The following is a 16,539-nucleotide window of genomic DNA, read 5'->3' as shown; positions in this document are numbered from 1 at the left end:
CTGTGTCTCCTTCATTAAAAGTCACGTACGTGAAACCCACCGTCCCAGGAATAATTCTTATCACCAGGTTGGTGTGGTTATCACGAGTCAATAAAAATTTACAAGCGAGCAGATCAGCCTGCAAAGATTGCAAGATGGCAGAGTGCTCAGGCAGCCAGCATGATTTAGAAAAAGTAGGTTGTATCAAAGCATACAAAGGCTTGATACGCTGGGCATATTCCGGTATGTATGTCCTTCCGAAATTTAAAAAGCCCAGTAATGACTGTAATTTCTTCAGAGTTGTTGGAGCGCGCAACTGGGCGCATTTCTCCAAGAAGTGAGGAGCCAAACCTCTACCTTCATTGTTGAGCTCAGAGCCCAGGAACAACACTGTGTACTCAGCAATGTGCGATTTTGCAAAGTTAAATTTGTAACCCATATCAGCAAAGGTACAAATAATCGAATTAACACGACACAGATGCTCCCAAATTTCGTCGTCTGAGATATAGGTCATCCACGTACGAGCAAGCATCTGGGTCGATTCTCTCTAAAAGAGAGACTATGCGTGCGGTAAATATACCAGGACTATTCTTATAGCCCATTGGGAGACGCCGGAATTGTTTTTGGACCCCAGCGCACGTAAAACTGGTCCATTGGGAGCTTAAGCTATCCAATCTGTGGGCATAAAAACCGTTGGAAATGTCAAGCGTCGTTTTAAAACGCTTACGCACAAGACTATCCACTAGGGCAGAGCCTTGAGTATTCTGTACTGCACAGTTACGGCAATGCGAGTTCAAATGCCGGTAATCCAATACCAAACGATACGATTCGTCAGGCTTGGTCACAGTAAAAAGAGGATTATTCATCGGTGACACACACGTTTCAATAACTCCCTGATATTCCAATTGGTCAAGGATTTCCGCGACGGAAGCTTTTGCTTCACGCCGGATGGGATATTGAGGTTGAGGCTGCAGCTGAGACCGTAAGGGAATTTCGTGGCTCGGGGACAATTTATCCCAACCACATTGATTACGGTACAGAGCCGGTGCGAGAGCCCGAGCCCACTCTTCTGCAAAATGCTGCGCATGCTCTTTCGAGACAGCGTTCGCGAAACTGGGCAGGATAACCTCCTCCCCTCGCGGCGCCGCGAGCACAAAAGGTGGGGGCCAGTCAGCCTCCGAAAGCAAAATATCATACGTAGAAGAAAGATTTTCCCAAAATACCCCTTTGATGGTACGCTGTATGTCACCTTCAATTAACAGGACAATTTCATAAAGTCTTTCAGGGGGAGCAAGTCTTGTATCGGCTGTTTCTATTACAACGTAGACATCAGTCGCTGTCACCCTCAGTAGTGGACGCAGCGCCTCTCTCACTATGGTAATCTCCGCCGCGCTGTCCAGCAAGGTCAGAGCCCACGTCAGATTCCGAAGCCGCGTTCTCACTATCTGTGGCATATCGATGCGCTGTTAAGGCTGCGACTTTCTTTTTCGCAAACTGCGGTCTCTTTGGCGTAGAATCCTCCTGCTTCCCTGCGCCGTCTGTCTGGCGGGGCTGGCCACGTCCTTGTTGGCCACCACGTCCCCTCCCGCCTCCTCCTCCACCGGTCTTCGGGGCCGATGAGTCCTGAAAGGAACGAGGAGAGCGTTGATCAGAAACCCGAAATCGATCAGGTGATTTAATCATCGCGCGATCGCGCAAATCATAAACTCCCTCTATCGGCGCAGGAACTTGTGGCGCAGGATATGACTCCTGAGTCTGCTGTTGTTGCTTCCCCTGATTCTGTTCTTTAGGCCAATTCTATTTTTTGGACTTGGGTTGGACATCCGCCGTAGCAGAATGCCCTTGTGGTTGTTTCTTCTCCTTGATTGCAAAATATTTCAGACCTCGACTTGTGCGACCTATAGTTTTATATGCGGCCACAACAATCTTCGCTAACTGTCGGGGTTTTTCGGCATCGGGTAGAGCAGCCAAAGCATTCGACACCTGAAAGTTCACCGCATCTCCCTTTATATTGGAGAGGATGAGATCGCTAACAATCTCAAAAGAACCACACAGGCGCATACCCAATTCAACCGCTGCTTCCGGACCGTGATCATCCTGAACACGCTTAACGATCGCCGGCAGTACGTTCAACGACGGGGTGCCGAAACACCTCGTATAAACGGCCGCAAAAGTTTTTCCCCAACTTTCACAGTCAACGAGTTCAGGAGTTAAATCCTTAGGCAAAGTAATCGTCAACATTCTATGTTTATCAGCAGGAGTAGAATTCGGAAACACAGCCTCCAGTTGGTCAAACTTCTCGGCAAGCCAGAAAGGGAATTCATCTTTATCATCGGGGCGCTTACCAAAAACCGTATTGACCATAACCGGATTGAGCCTTAAACCGCCATGTTCCGTTTGAACGGCCGGACCCCCCGGGGGACCACCCGGGAGATGACGACCTATGTATTGCACTAATGCACGAATCACGGCAATCGAGACAACATGTAGTCTGCGAAAATCCGCAAGGGGACAAGCGCCGTGATTCGGGTGCGGGGTGAATCCACCCAATGCAGGCCAATTTGTGCCTGGAATGGACAAAGGACCCAACCTCGCAGCGGACAAAGAGTGGGGTAGGGCGCCATCAAACCAAACGCGATGCTGCCAATGATCAATAGGTATTTCTAGTGCCCTGTACGGTGTATATTCAGCCGGTACAGGTGAGGGTGTGTAGGTGTGGAACACGTTATGTCTATGAAGGCGCGAAGATCAGACCTCATAACAATTCTGTATCGTGTTATTCCTGAAGCTTCAGCACTCTCTGTACAGACAGTTTATTAAGCAAAGCTGATATTAGAGCAATAACATATTATTCTCATGTAAACCACAACGAACTAGTAGGTTGAAAGCTAAATCAACAATTAAGTGTCGTGTGCAGAAGCAGCAAAAGGAAAAATGGGGTTTAAACATGTAATGAGCCTATGCTAACTTAACGCATTATAACGATATACAGTAGCTATATGATAGACCCTCCTGAAGGGTCATGCTATCTACAAGTCATCCGCCGATCTAGGCGTCACCTCTGGGCCCCTGGTGCTGTCGACATCCGAAAGTTCAGTTCCTGATAGCCTCTTTTCCTCATCAGTGTCCGATCCCCTACGCGAGTCCTCCTTCTGCGATCCCGTAATTGCCGCCGTTGCTGCCAGAGCCCCCTGCTTATCAGCCGCTAGCTGTGTGAGCTTTAAAGCCTGTTGGGTTTTGTTCAGTTTGCGGATACGTTGTGATTGGCGCATCCGCTGTGGTTTAGGCTGCCCTCGGTCTCCTCTGCTCTTGCGGTCTGTGCCCGCCCTGTACGATTCATGCCAAGACCAGGCATCTTCGGGCGTCAAGAAAAACTGCATTGTACCATCAAGTATCACCCTCAGTTTGGCCGGGAAGAGCAGCGAGTATTGGATCCCTTCGTCTCTGAGCTCTTTCTTGACAGACAAGTATGTGGCCCTGCGCCGCTGTATCTCCTGAGTGTAGTCCGGGAAGATAGTGACCGAACTGTTCTCCACCTTAAAAGGCCCCACGGAGCGCGCATTTTGAATCAACAGGTCCCTATCCTTATAATGGAGGACTCTGGCCACCATAGGTCGGGGAGGGCGGCCCAGCAACGGCGGGTACCCTGTGTGCCCTTTCGAGCGTAAAGAAGGAAGAAAGACCCTCCGGGGCTACTTGCATCCAAAACCAGTTCTTCAGATAGGCTATCATGTCCGTACCCTCTATTTTTTCTGGCAGGCCTACCACCTGTACGTTGTTTCGCTGATTGCGACTTTCGGAATCTTCGGCCCTCTTCTCTAGGGTCGCCAGTCGCTGCAGCGCGTCTTCTAGTTTGCGTTCCACTGTCACCACCGCAGGTTTCAACTCTTGGAGGGTCGTTTCGTTGTCTTTGACCCTGTCAACTAACTTGGCATTGTCCGCCCTCAGAAGCCCCAGTCCCGTCGCCACTTGGGTGATGTCCTGATGCAGTGATTCCTTTGTGGCTGCTATTGCTTCCAAAATTTGATCCAGGCGTTTGTTCAATCTGCGCTCGGACAGCGTGCCATCAGTTTCCGCACCGTCCTCTCGAGCGTCGTCCTGGTCCATCCCGCCCTCCTTGTCCTTAGGTTTCATGATGAGCAATGGAGCTGTGCACCACACCTCAGACGGGCGTCTCCCAGCGCACCTATATCACAGCCACTGTCGTTCCTGCTGGGTATGTGCACAGTATGTCAGTGGGCAGTTCCAGGAGTCTTCCGCTCTTGTTCTCCTAATGCTTATTGCGCTGTTGCGCTTCAGAGATGGTATGTGCAACAGAGAACACTTGTTATGATCACCACTTATATCAGTACCTGACTCATGGCTCCCCTACTCGTGCGGCTCGGGCGTCTCTCCCTTCGGCATGGCCCTGGGGCCGGTGATCTTGTAGCCTTCAGTCGCCTCGCCAGCTGACGGTTCATGTCCGGTTTCCCTCCCGTGGCAGCCCTCCGTAAGCACCGCGTCCACCAGGTTGTGGTCCATCAAAGGCCTCACGCCCCGATGCCCTCTATTGCGCTCCTGTCCACTGCAGACCAAGGGCCCCCCATCATCTTCTGTGCCCGTGATTAATTTCCTCCCAACAAATGTTTTGTGGCAGGTCCGCCTTAGTCCGTATTCCCCCGCTACACGCTGGTAGGCGATACTCAGTCTGCATCCGCCACTCAAGCGCTCCGTCGCTGGCCTCAGGTATCCCGGCCGTACAGCGCCAGCGGTCCGTCCTCGTTCCCACCTCTGAAGCACCAGGGTGAACTCCGCAGCCCACTCCTTTGTAGGACCCTGTTGTGGCCCCGCTGCTCACTCTGCCATCGGCGGCCGTTCCAGGCGGCCAGCAGCGCACACCCCCTCGTTCAGCGTCGGAGACTCCGCAGTGGGTCCCGGTGCGCAGCGCTAAGGGTACACGTCATCGTCACTTGCGCCGCGACCCCTTAGCGTCTCCTGCACACATGAATGGTCCTTATCCTGCCGGTAAGGCGAAGCCTCCATCCACCGCATGAGCTGCTCTCCGCCCTCAGTACCCCGGAGAACCTTCGCCGCTCCACTCCTGCCGGAGGCCGCCCCTAGCCGTCCTCTTGCCCGGCGCCATTTTGGAGGCACCTTGCGGAACCGCAGCACTCCTATCCTGGGGCCAGTGACCGCTGCAGCAAAGCACCGTGATAGCCGCTCAAGGAAGGCAACGGCGCCCGACGCTCTCCGATCCTGCGGTCAAGCTCCGGGGGCGTACCTGCTCAGATCGCCCAGGACGCCGCAGCTCAGTCTTGTCGGCCGATCTTCACCGCCATCTTGCCTTCACCTCGTCAGCCCAGCCGGAGATTTCGCCCACAGTTTCAGGTACTTCTAGGCCTTCTCAAACCATCACTCTGAGTCAGCTGGCTGCCCCAGTCGTTCCGGCATTCGTTGCCGTAGCTATAACTGCACCAGCTGCGATTGATCAGGATTATTGATGGGATCGGGCACGGAGCTAGTTGCTCACGCCGCCTCCTCCATCGACGCCCAAGCCACGCCCCCGTGAAGAGAAGACTCATGACAAAGGGATACACCATGAAGTTGGTTAAATCTGTGCATGGACCTTCTTGTCATAACACATAGTCTGTCTCCAGTTGAGTCATTGGCCAGTTTACAGCGTATCGTTCCGCCTCCTGCTCTACAGAAAAAGGCACCATCGCTTCGGCATTGGACTCTTGGCGAGCAGCCACAGGCCTATCAGAGAATTGGTATGGGAGGGCTCGAGCTAAGAGCTCAACAATCAAACAACAACGCAATAACTGAGTGCCCAGCCCAGTGTTTATCTTTATAAGAAATAAAAGTGCTCTATTACACACTAGAACCGAATGCCACACACTATGCCAACACAATGCAATTTAGTGTCTCTGGGCTCTATTTAGAAAGTTCTGTGCTTCTACCCACTATTTCTCAACATCCCCCTTCATCCAGGCTTTCTCTCCCTGGGTCGCAGTGCCTGCCCTTCCAATGGGGTATCATTAGGTAGGAGTGCAAATTTAGCTCAGTAGCAGCTTGTATGATTCCTAAATAGCCGTGCTCAGTTTACAGGTCACAGCCTAACTGTGGATCAGTGCCGGATACATTGGTTAAGCTGCTGGCTCTCAGTAGAGGTTGCATGCCAACCAGCAGTGTATTCTTGGTCCTACGTCACCTGCTGGTGCTGTGCCGGGGCTCATTAACATGCCATCAAATGCGGATCAGTGTGGTCCTAATTAGACCAACACTGACCTAGGCAGTTGGCGGTCTCAGCGATGGATTCATGCCACAGCCAGCAGTCTGCGATGGAGCCCCGATCAGGCCAGATGACACGTGCAAACGCAGCTTCTTTGGCAAGTCACAAATGTAGCAGATGTAGCCCTACACGGGCTGAGTAGTATGGGAGGTTGAAACAATGCATGGGCTGTTCAGCCCTGGCCGTCCTTGCCATGCATGCACTTGCAGATCATAACGCTAGGCAGTTGCGGTCACACCACGGTTTTGCTACCTGTCCCTTCCCAATCTCACTCAATGTTTCTTTCGCCACTTTCTTTCTCCACTTTCTTTCAGTGTTTCTCCGGTTCTGACAAGCTTCATCTCTTTTGCTCTTGTCTTTCTATCTCTTATCTGTTGCTCACTCGCTCTCCCCATCTTCCCCTGATTCTCTCACGTTGTCCGTCTCAGTATCTCATTGTATTTTTCTTTTTATCTCTCCCAAACTTACTCTGCTTTCCCAGGTCTTTCACTCTTTCTCTGTCTCTGGGCCGCTCTCATATTTGTTCTATGCACACTTTTCTCTACTCCTTTCCCACTTTCTATCTCTGTCATTATCTCTCACCCTTTCCCGTTGTCATTGCCTTTCTATGTTTCTAAGTGCCACAGTTTGTTACCGTGTGCGAGGCCACAAAAGTACATGTTCGCGATCCCACAGTTCTTCCAGTGTGGCTGCTGACAGCCAAAGCTGTGTATACTGATAACAAACGCACCTTCACAATAAAGTATCCGGTTGAGGGCGGCATGGTGATGGGCAGCACGGGGGGAGGGCGGTGTCATGCCAGGCAGTGCTGCCAGTAATGCCGCCGAACGCGGAGAGCACACCTCTCACTCGAGTCGGGTCCCGCAGCTTTTTGAATATCCGACCTCACTTCCTTCCAGAGCAGGTCGTGAGGTCACAGCCACGACATAACCACTGTCCAGGTCCATACTATTGGGCAGTGAGTCAGTGACGTGACATCCACGCCGCGTGAGAGGGGGCGGTATTTCAATTAATGCAGCCAGCAGGGATAACAAGCATTGGCACAGCCAATAGGTCTCGCCTTTCGGACCTTATAAGTGTTTAGCCATGTAACACTTTGTTGCACCAAGGATATTGTGCTGGATAACTAAACACTTATAAGGTCCCAAAGGGGAGACCTATTGGCTATGCCAATGCTTGTTATTTACATGTTGATGTGTCCTGGAGTCAGCTACATATTAGCAGAGCAGAATGAAATATGAAGTAAGAATAAACAGAAAAGTCACATCAGAATAAAACAAAATAAATCACAAGTGATGATGCATTTTAAAGTAATTGAATCACAAGGTTAACCCATTGACCGGAAATTGTAGCTAAATTACCACAAGGACTTGACAGATCAAAGACTATCACAGATAAGTTTATTTGATTAAATGACTGCCTTAATTAATGCCAAATGGGCTAGATGATAAATTGGAATACAGACGCTTCTTGTAAAGACTACATGTATCACAGTGGAAACACTCATGTTCTCTGTCATGTGACCCAGGGGATGCACACCTGAACAGAGCAGGTTATAAAGGTGTTTGGTAAAAACTACAACCAACACAGTAGAAAGACCTTGACTTCCTGACGTGATTGAGCCGATGAGTGCCTTTTGACCTGGGAATAAGATAAAGGTTGTCAAACATCTGTTGGGAGGCTTTGGGCTTAACATTTCGAATTTGTTCATTTGCCGGCTTGGTGAGCGCATTTAAAATTAGTACATGCTGTGAGTATGGCACTGCACAGTTGTTTACATATATGTTTCACAAAACTGTTTCACAAAACTGTTTACAGCTGTCAACAATGTAAACGTCAGTTTCACTGTAAGGAACCTGTGTTTTAATGCAAGTATGTATTTGTTTTCCTTTTCCAAATAATATATATCATTTAGTAAACCGTACGAATAGCTTGCTCGTGGTGAAGTGCAAACACTTGCACGAAATGCACTTGAGTTCACAACAGTCGACGACCGCCATGTATACCTGACTGAATGTATGTTTATAGATATTCTTTTATCTATGGATGACCAATGTAAACGATTTTCTTAGCAACAGAATATCTAAACAGCCGATATACATTTGATTTTTTTATGAAACAATGGAGATGAGAAATTAAACAGTTGGGTGGGTTTTAATCTGGGTGGAATATTTCAACATGGATATACCACCATTTTACTCGCGTCTTCCCAAAACTTGCTGAGTTTGAGTAGGCGCAATAAAACACCTACAAAATGGGAGGTGGAAGAGTGTGAGACGTAATGCCATTGAGGAGAAGGATGAAGATAAAAAGACAGCAAACTGCATTGTTTCTAAGCACTTAAATAATGCGTACCATTACTGCCCAACCCAGTGGTACTGCCTGGATCGACCTCGGAAGGATGAAAGGTGGAGCCAGCCCTGCCTTGTTTCCAACCTTGAGACGAAGGGGATGAAGAAGTCTGATGAGTGCATCAAGCTTGTGAGATGGGTGGAATGAATGTGGTCGATATCAGAAAGGCTGAGGTATGGATGAGAAGGTGCCAGGAAGAAGTGTGACAAGCAGGAAAGGTCAGAGCTTTTGAAGGAGGGGAGTGGTGGAAGCCAGAGGAAAGCTGAAAGATGACAAGTTCCAAAGACAGACAGCCTGCCTCAACGTCCTTGACTGCGTCACATGTGAGTCACAAATGTCAATCCAATCAGTGCGGACTCGGCATTTAACCCGTCCTCGGTTGATAGAAAAGATTCACTCAAAATAGATGATACAAAAACAGACGTTTTAAACACCTAGGGATGGTTCGGTTTGTACTGTGCACTTTAGCAAGTACTTCAGTGATCACTATACAAGGCCCTCGAAACCTTTACCCCAAATACAGGAGGCTTCATGGGAAATAAATTGGAAGACACGAAGAACTCATAAGCATAACTCGTGACCTGCAAAGTAAACCATTACCAACAGCTAACTACAATTACACCTTTCTGCATCTGTCTCTAGCACTACTTTCCTCCATCACACAGGTAGGTGCTACACCAAGATCACAGCACCTCACTTGTCACTAGCGCACTACCTCCAAGCGCTCCCACAAAGGTCCCCAACAACAAATACAGCAAACACCCTCCCAGCTATGTAAACCCTCTCTCTGTGTTGTGCTACTTGTCTGATAATGCGCTTCGATGTCTCGCAATAGTACCTTAAGCGCTACATAAATGCTACAGTACAGTAACAGAGAGGCGTGATTGAAGCCGGTTGTATGAGGTCCAGAACTGGGAAAGGAGTGGAGAAGCGACTAGGAGAGGAAGGGGCAGCCTGCTGTGCTCGGCAGGACCTGGGCAGGCAGCCGGGAGAGCGGACGGGTAAGTCCACCAGGTGCTAACCCCGCCTCAGAGACCTGCGGATCCAGACCTGACTTCAGCTCAAGCTTGAGACATTCAGGAAGAGGAGGGAGAGGGAGCATTCCGTCGCAGGTCAAAGCTCCGCCATCCAAAATCGAAGTAAGATTCAGAGATCTCATCCGACCCTAACTCTGCGGTCCCGAGCACCGGGGGACATAACTAAGCGAATCCGAGCCCTGGGGCCAGAACTCTGCAAACCAAAGGCCCAGAAACAGGGATTGAGTCCAGAGTCGGATATTCAGGGATCGCTTTCAACAATATCAGCGCTCCAAGGGTTGAAGGTCACAGGGTCAGACCACTGGGATTCAGAACTCCGGGACTGAGCGCTGGAGCGGCCACATCTCAAAAACAAACACGCGCGGCATGAGGGAGCTGGGGAGAGTAGGGGGGTGGGTGCGATTCTCTCGCGGGAGCAATAAATGCGACCAGATGGGCCGCGCACTCCCGCGAGTGAATCTCCTGACGTGCGCGCGTTGCCATTGAAGGCAATGGGACGCGGGCACGTATTTGCCCACAAAGCTGTGGCGATGGCTACAGGTCTCTCCTATTCAACGCATGCGCGTTGCGTAGGTCGAGACCTAAAAAGCACTAAGCAGCAGCGCCGCGGGAGCATCAGAAATAACTGCTAAATGCGCTTTGCATTTCATGAGGAGAGATGACATGAATGAGTTTGCAAACACGACAGATGATGGACTGAGCACTGAAACTTTTCAGACACTCGCCACCAGTCACAGATCTGATTTGCATATGGCTGGGTGTGAACTGGGGTGGTGAAGTGAGGCCCGTAGTGAAACGACATGGAGTGCTGAGGTCTGAAGGGTAGAAGCGTGTATGGGTTTCCGGTACGGTAACAGCGGAGTGCAGATGAACAGGACAGGCTCAAGAAACATTAGCAGCTGTGGGCGACTTCGGTACTGGAAGCTGCAGGCCACAACTCAGATGCAGCGACAGAGGCCACCATGGGGGCTCAGAGTCAGTACTGGAATAGCACGAGTTGCTGCAATGGGAGTTTATTGCCAGATCCGTGCGAATCTCAGCACTGAAATTACAGAGAAAGTGGGGCGCTGGGGGATATCAAGTTGCACCTCAAAGTGCACTGGTACTGGTAGCGATGTGTGTAATGCCAGTATATTAAGTTCACTGGGGGCTGCAAATCAGGTTTCTGCAGGTTAGCAGAGTGCTGAATGAATATCGATAGAAGAATTTGAAAATTGAGGAGAAGTTGTAATAACGCATGTGATTTTCTGTGCTGGAGCAGCAGAGATGGTCAATATTGAGGTGCTTTGCAAGAGCTGAGTTAGCGTGCAAGTATCAAGGGAGTATGCATGCAGAGAATGAAGATGGTGCACCAAAAATAGAAGTCCAAAGATTCGCAATAATGTGAAAAAATCCTTTATTAGTTCAATCTTTAAAAGGCCTCAGCTAACGCGTTTCATTCCTTGCGGAACTTCATCATGGCTGAAAAAGCACACGATAACAAAACTAAGTACACAGACATACAGCACACACACTGTGTATATATATATATATATATATATATATATATATATATATATATATATATATATATATATATATACACACACACACACACACACACACATATATACACACATATATACACACTAAGTACGTTAAAAAAAACGTAATACAATATGAATCAAAAAACAAAACAATCTTAAAAGCGGGTCAATATCTACCCATGCGGTCTACCAAAAGGTAGAACAACAAAGCAAGATTAATAAATTGTTCCATAAAACCACAGTAAGGAGAAGTAGAGAAAATGGGAGAAGAGAAAGAGGGAAAAAGAAAAATATTATTTTGTATGCAATGGTATATATACACATCTTCAGGACTCAATATCAACAAATCGAAAAATATATTATGTTTCTATTTAGTCGAGGCACAATGAGCGTAGTTACTGATTAAAAAACAAAATCAGTTTTATCAAGCCAGGTATACCATAAGCGGCACAGCGTGGGGACACACTGGCTAGTGTAACCAGGCGCTTTATAAGCTCAGTATTATTATTATTATAATAGCCTGACAATAGTCAAATTCTAGTATATACAGGTTCACATACCATCTATTTTCTTCAGGTATGTACCTGGAACACCACTTATGGCTGCACAAGAGAACAGTTAGGAATAAGACAGAAAACAGCAAGCCAAGTACAAGGTAGAAAGATAAGAAAGGAAATGTAACAAATACACGGTGAAAAAAAGAACAGAAGTACATTCATGGCAAAGAAACCAGAGACTGGCTCTCTAATCTGATCCCACAAGGGGAAGAAATTTGCGGGTCACTAATGAGCTAGGCCGAGATAAGATGGGGAATCGATGTATCACATGTAAGTCCTTGTAAGGAATAAAGACAGTAATGCGAATGGACACTATTACGGGTCTCACCTTAACAATTCCTTGACGATCTCATGAGCTGGTCAATACAGTTTGTAAGAAGAGCGTCTACGGTATGGATAGGTCTCGTTCTAAACAGGATGATAACAGTATCAAGATCTGCAAATTGAAGAAACCTACGTTACCAGAAACAACAACCACATGGGCATCTCAAACATGAACAGGGAAAACAAGCAGTTACCCCCTATTCCACTAAACTGCGAAGCCTCTATAGCACACCCCTGTGATATATTTGTACACAATTCAAAATCACCATCACCACTACACAAACACATATCCGGTCAGTAATAAGAAACATGTGGCACTAAAAAGTTCCCCCATTATATTGGGTGAGGAAATATACAATCTCACCTGTGATGGTATATGAAGGCCGAATAGGTTTAGCAACGAATATAGGTGACCCGGTGTTCACAGACTCAGAAATGGTTGTGGATCTGTACAGTGATATATAAAACATGTACATAATATTAAGGGCCCAAGTGACACAAATTAAGGCCAAGAAAGACCCATGATCGGATAGTCTCAGCTACCCATATGTCTAATTCATCATCAAACATAAGCTTTGCAGGAGAATATTACGTTCAACACATCCATATTTCACAAATACAGTCTACGTTGAAAGTATAAGGTAAACTCTGGACATCCCCCGCTATTTTACAATTTGAGAACAACCTTAGTAATCTATCAGTGTCAAATATAGGAGTGGACCCATCAGAGAGCAGAGGAGGGATTAAACAAGAAAGAGTAACCGCAAACATCGCCTTGGAGACTCAAACAAAATCACTAGATGTTGTCTGCCAACATCCCCCCTTGCAGATTTAAAATAAGATTTCCACTTCTCTTAGTTTAATAGAAGCTGTCACTACAGCAAAGATGGCTGCCTGTCACCCTCACCTGAAATACACAAGTAAGTGGTTCACATCACACACAGGCTATAAGATGGCCTTTTATAAGTACAAGACTGACGATTTGTTTTATTTTTATTTTATTTTATGGTGAACTGGACGATGGTCTGATTCATTTTCGGAGTAATTAAGGTACTGAAAAGTATTCACTAAGAGATCGGCTGATCTTTGGATACTAAGGTAAATGAAGGGAGATACGGAGTATTGTGTAGAGTGGTTGGCAGTGGTTATTAGATAAGTATTTAACGGAGTGTCATTGTTGTTATTCTTTCAGTCACTGGTCCTGATGAGAACCCGGTACAATATCAACTGGGTTCGAAACGCGCCGACCTTATATGTTTTCACAACAAGTGCAGCAAATGGAAATATTCCCCGTGCTTAAAATAAAAACACAAAAACCAAAGGAAAAACAGTTTGCACAGAGGGATGACTAAGAGGCACTGTTGTCTTTAGGAGAACATACAAAAAAAACTTAGAACCAAAAAATCTTTTTTGTACATAATAATTTTTATATGTATATTGTTTTGTTTGTATTTCAAATGTCTTTTCTCTTTTGTTCTTGTACTGTACCTAGGTAATGTCTAAAAAATGTTTTTTTTTGTTCAATGTATATATATGTAAATTGTGGGTGTGGGTTGTAGACATCAAAATTATCAAGATGAAAAGAAATTGTTTTTGATGCAAAATATAAACGGAAATAGAATTTGAAAAAATAAATAAAAGAAATGAGACAAATATTGTCAGGTCAACATGGATTCATGGGTGTTAACCATATATGAAAAAAGACACGAAGTGATACACAGTATTGGCATTTGTTGTGTGGTTTGGATTTAAAGGGCCTAGCCTTACTGTGAAGAGGCCATACCTTCATATTTTTAACAAGGCCACCCACATAGGCAGAAAACGGACCACAAAAACACACCACAGGTATACTCACCTATATACTAAAACAACAACTATCTGTCATGTGGGGGTTAAGCTACCGACCAATATAACAGTCGCACACGATTAAAATCTGTGATATTACTCTCCCCCTTGGTCTCTCCCCTTACCTCATTGTGCTACTCATAATAAAGGTCATACCCTGGACCAGGTGGTCTCTACTGCCCCTATTGATATGTCCTCCCCATCTCCGGTCCTGTGGTCGGACCATTATTTGATTACATTTTTCATTCTATGTACGAACAAACCACCTTGTAGTATCCCTCTACGTCCCTGTCAGGCCCCACGGGCCTTTCACCGCGTAACCCCTGAAATGTTGGCCCAGGCGTGTTTACTTCACCCTTGCCGTCTGTCGGGGGATTTGGAGAGGGATCTGGCTTCTCTGCAGACCTGGCTTATTGAAAGGCTTGAGGAACTTGCCCCTGAAATTGTTCCTCGAAAATCTGCCAAACGTGCCTCCGCTCCTTGGTTCACGGAAGCCCTGGCTTTGACACGGCGGTGTAGAAGTTGGCAGAGAGGGCCTGGCGCCGTCAATATGACGCCACGGCCAAGGTGGCGTACAGAGCTTCCATCAAAGCCTACCATCAAAATATTCTTCTGGAAAAGAAAACTTATTTCTCTAAAAGAATTGAGGCGGCCACTAACTCCTGCAAGGAGATATTCACCATTGTAAGGGAATTTACTGCCCCAAAAATGAGTACGCCGCGGAGTGCGCACTTGGAGTCCTGGGTGGTCGCATTGGCTAATTTTTTTACCACCAAAATTAAGACCATTCAGGACTCCTTTGTATTAGCGGGGACAGTGGCAGTCCCTGGCGCTAATGTACAGGTAGGGTCTGGGATTAGCTCGGAGCCCTCTTTTTCGGAATTTCCTTCCTTATCCGTAGGCACTTCTTTGGAGCTTTTAGGTAAATTAAAGTCAGGTTCCCCGCTAGACCCCTACCCAGCCACGCTTTTGGCTAGAATGGCGGTGGTTTTAAATCCCCTTGTTAATCCCTTGCTGAACCTTTCTCTCAGCACAGGAGTGGTCCCCTCAGTCTGGAAGCAGGCGATGGTTATCCCATTACTTAAAAAGCCAAGCCTAGATCCCGAGGTTTACGCCAACTACAGGCCTATCTCTCTTTTGCCTGCCTTGGCCAAAATTGTGGAGAAACACGTCCATACATCCCTCTCCAATTTCCTCGAATCTCACAACTTATGACATTCTACGCAATCCGGCTTCCGTACCAACTTGAGCACAGAAACGGCGCTATTGGAAGTTACGGAGACGATTAAGGAGGGATTGGATGGAGGAGGCAAGGCCATGCTGGTGATGCTCCACCTGTCGGCGGCCTTCGACACCGTCCCCCATGAGGGTCTCCTCACTAGGCTTAGTGAGGTTGGTCTGAGGGGGACGGTGTTCGACTGGTTTAGATCTTTTTTAGAGGGACGTGGTCAAACGGTCTGGGCCCCTCCTTTTTCCGCTGTAGTGCCGCCATTGGAAGTCGGAGTCCCTCGGGGCTCTGTTTTGAGCCCGACTCTTTTTAACATCTTCATGACTCCTCTGGCGACACTGGCGGAGTCTTATGGGGCCCAGATTGTCTCATATGCCGACGACACCCAGCTCCTCTTCACTTGTGGAAGGGGGTCGGAGTTTGACGGAGAGAGCATCCGAGGGTGCCTTGGGGCTGTCTTTAAATGGTTCCAGCAAAACAGCCTCAAGTGCAACTCAGATAAATCTGAGGTGCTCTTCTTCGGCTGTCGGTCGATCCTAACTGGCAGGACTGGTGGCCTGCAGATATGTTCCCTCCATCGGCCGCAACCACGATTGCTAAAAATCCTGGTGTAAAAGTCGATTCCGGCTTGACACTCAAGCCTCAGATTCTGGGCTTGGCTGGAGTATGCTTCGGCCTTCTGAGGATGCTCCGTAAGTTTCTTCCTCTGCTCCCGCTGGCGCATAGGAGGATTACGGTACAGGCCCTCATTGGGTCGCGGCTTGACTATGTAAACGTCCTGTATTTGGGCCTGCCAGAGTATCTTCTGCAACGGCTGCAAGTGGTACAAAATTCGGCTGCGCGGGCCATTTTTAGCCTACATAGCCGAACGAAAGCATCTGACCTCCTGCAGTCCCTACACTGGCTGCCTATCCGTAAACGGATAGTCTTTAAAGCACTTACTTTGGCCCACAAGGCCTTAAATGCCTCTGGGGCCAAATATATCCAAAAACAGCTGGCTCTTTATCTTCCTGCTAGATCTCTGAGATCAGCGTCACAGTCTCTTGCTGTGGTCCCAGCTATACGAAGAGCACGGACTGGGGGCCGGTCCTTTAAGCGACTCGCGCCTCAGCTCTGGAATACTCTGCCTATTGCTCTTCGTAGAAACTCCAATTTGCTGGCCTTCAGAAAGGGCCTGAAGTCCTGGTTATTTAGTCAGTAGGCCTGGCTTCTCTCTAACTGTCCCTGCCTCCCCTGTGGGTCTTAAAACGTCGGGACACTCCCCGGAGTAGCCGAGCGCTATATAAAACACCACCTAACATTAACATTAACATTAACATTAACATTCAGCTATAACAGTCCCGCAAGTGTTACGCACCAGGCGTTACGCTAACGCATTTCAGTGTGGTGTTCCGCATCACAGCACTGAAATGCATTGTCA

At 47.7% G+C, this 16,539-nt stretch overlaps 1 protein-coding gene across 3 annotated transcripts in view; it reads right to left on the bottom strand.

Annotated features, from left to right (window-relative positions):
* The window catches only part of LOC144821734 (general transcription factor IIE subunit 1-like), a 213,372-nt gene that overhangs the window by 172,745 nt on the left and 24,088 nt on the right, over positions 1-16,539 (bottom strand). Inside the window, exons 2-3 of one of the 3 annotated variants that reach the window (XM_078678938.1) lie at positions 12,411-12,493; positions 12,051-12,130 (exon numbers count right to left, since the gene is read on the bottom strand). The exons of 1 other annotated variant lie outside the window; for it this stretch is intronic. The gene's annotated coding sequence lies outside the window, so the exon portion shown is untranslated. Of the gene's footprint in view, positions 1-12,050; positions 12,159-12,410; positions 12,494-16,539 lie in introns of all 3 variants that reach the window. One more of the 3 variants, XM_078678937.1, reaches the window with a different exon arrangement.

Source organism: Lissotriton helveticus, chromosome 2_2 (genome assembly GCF_964261635.1).
Source record: "Lissotriton helveticus chromosome 2_2, aLisHel1.1, whole genome shotgun sequence".
NCBI classification, from domain to species: Eukaryota; Metazoa; Chordata; class Amphibia; order Caudata; family Salamandridae; genus Lissotriton; species Lissotriton helveticus.
Note: the sequence above shows the minus strand (reverse complement) of the source record. Positions and strands in the feature narration are given on the sequence as shown.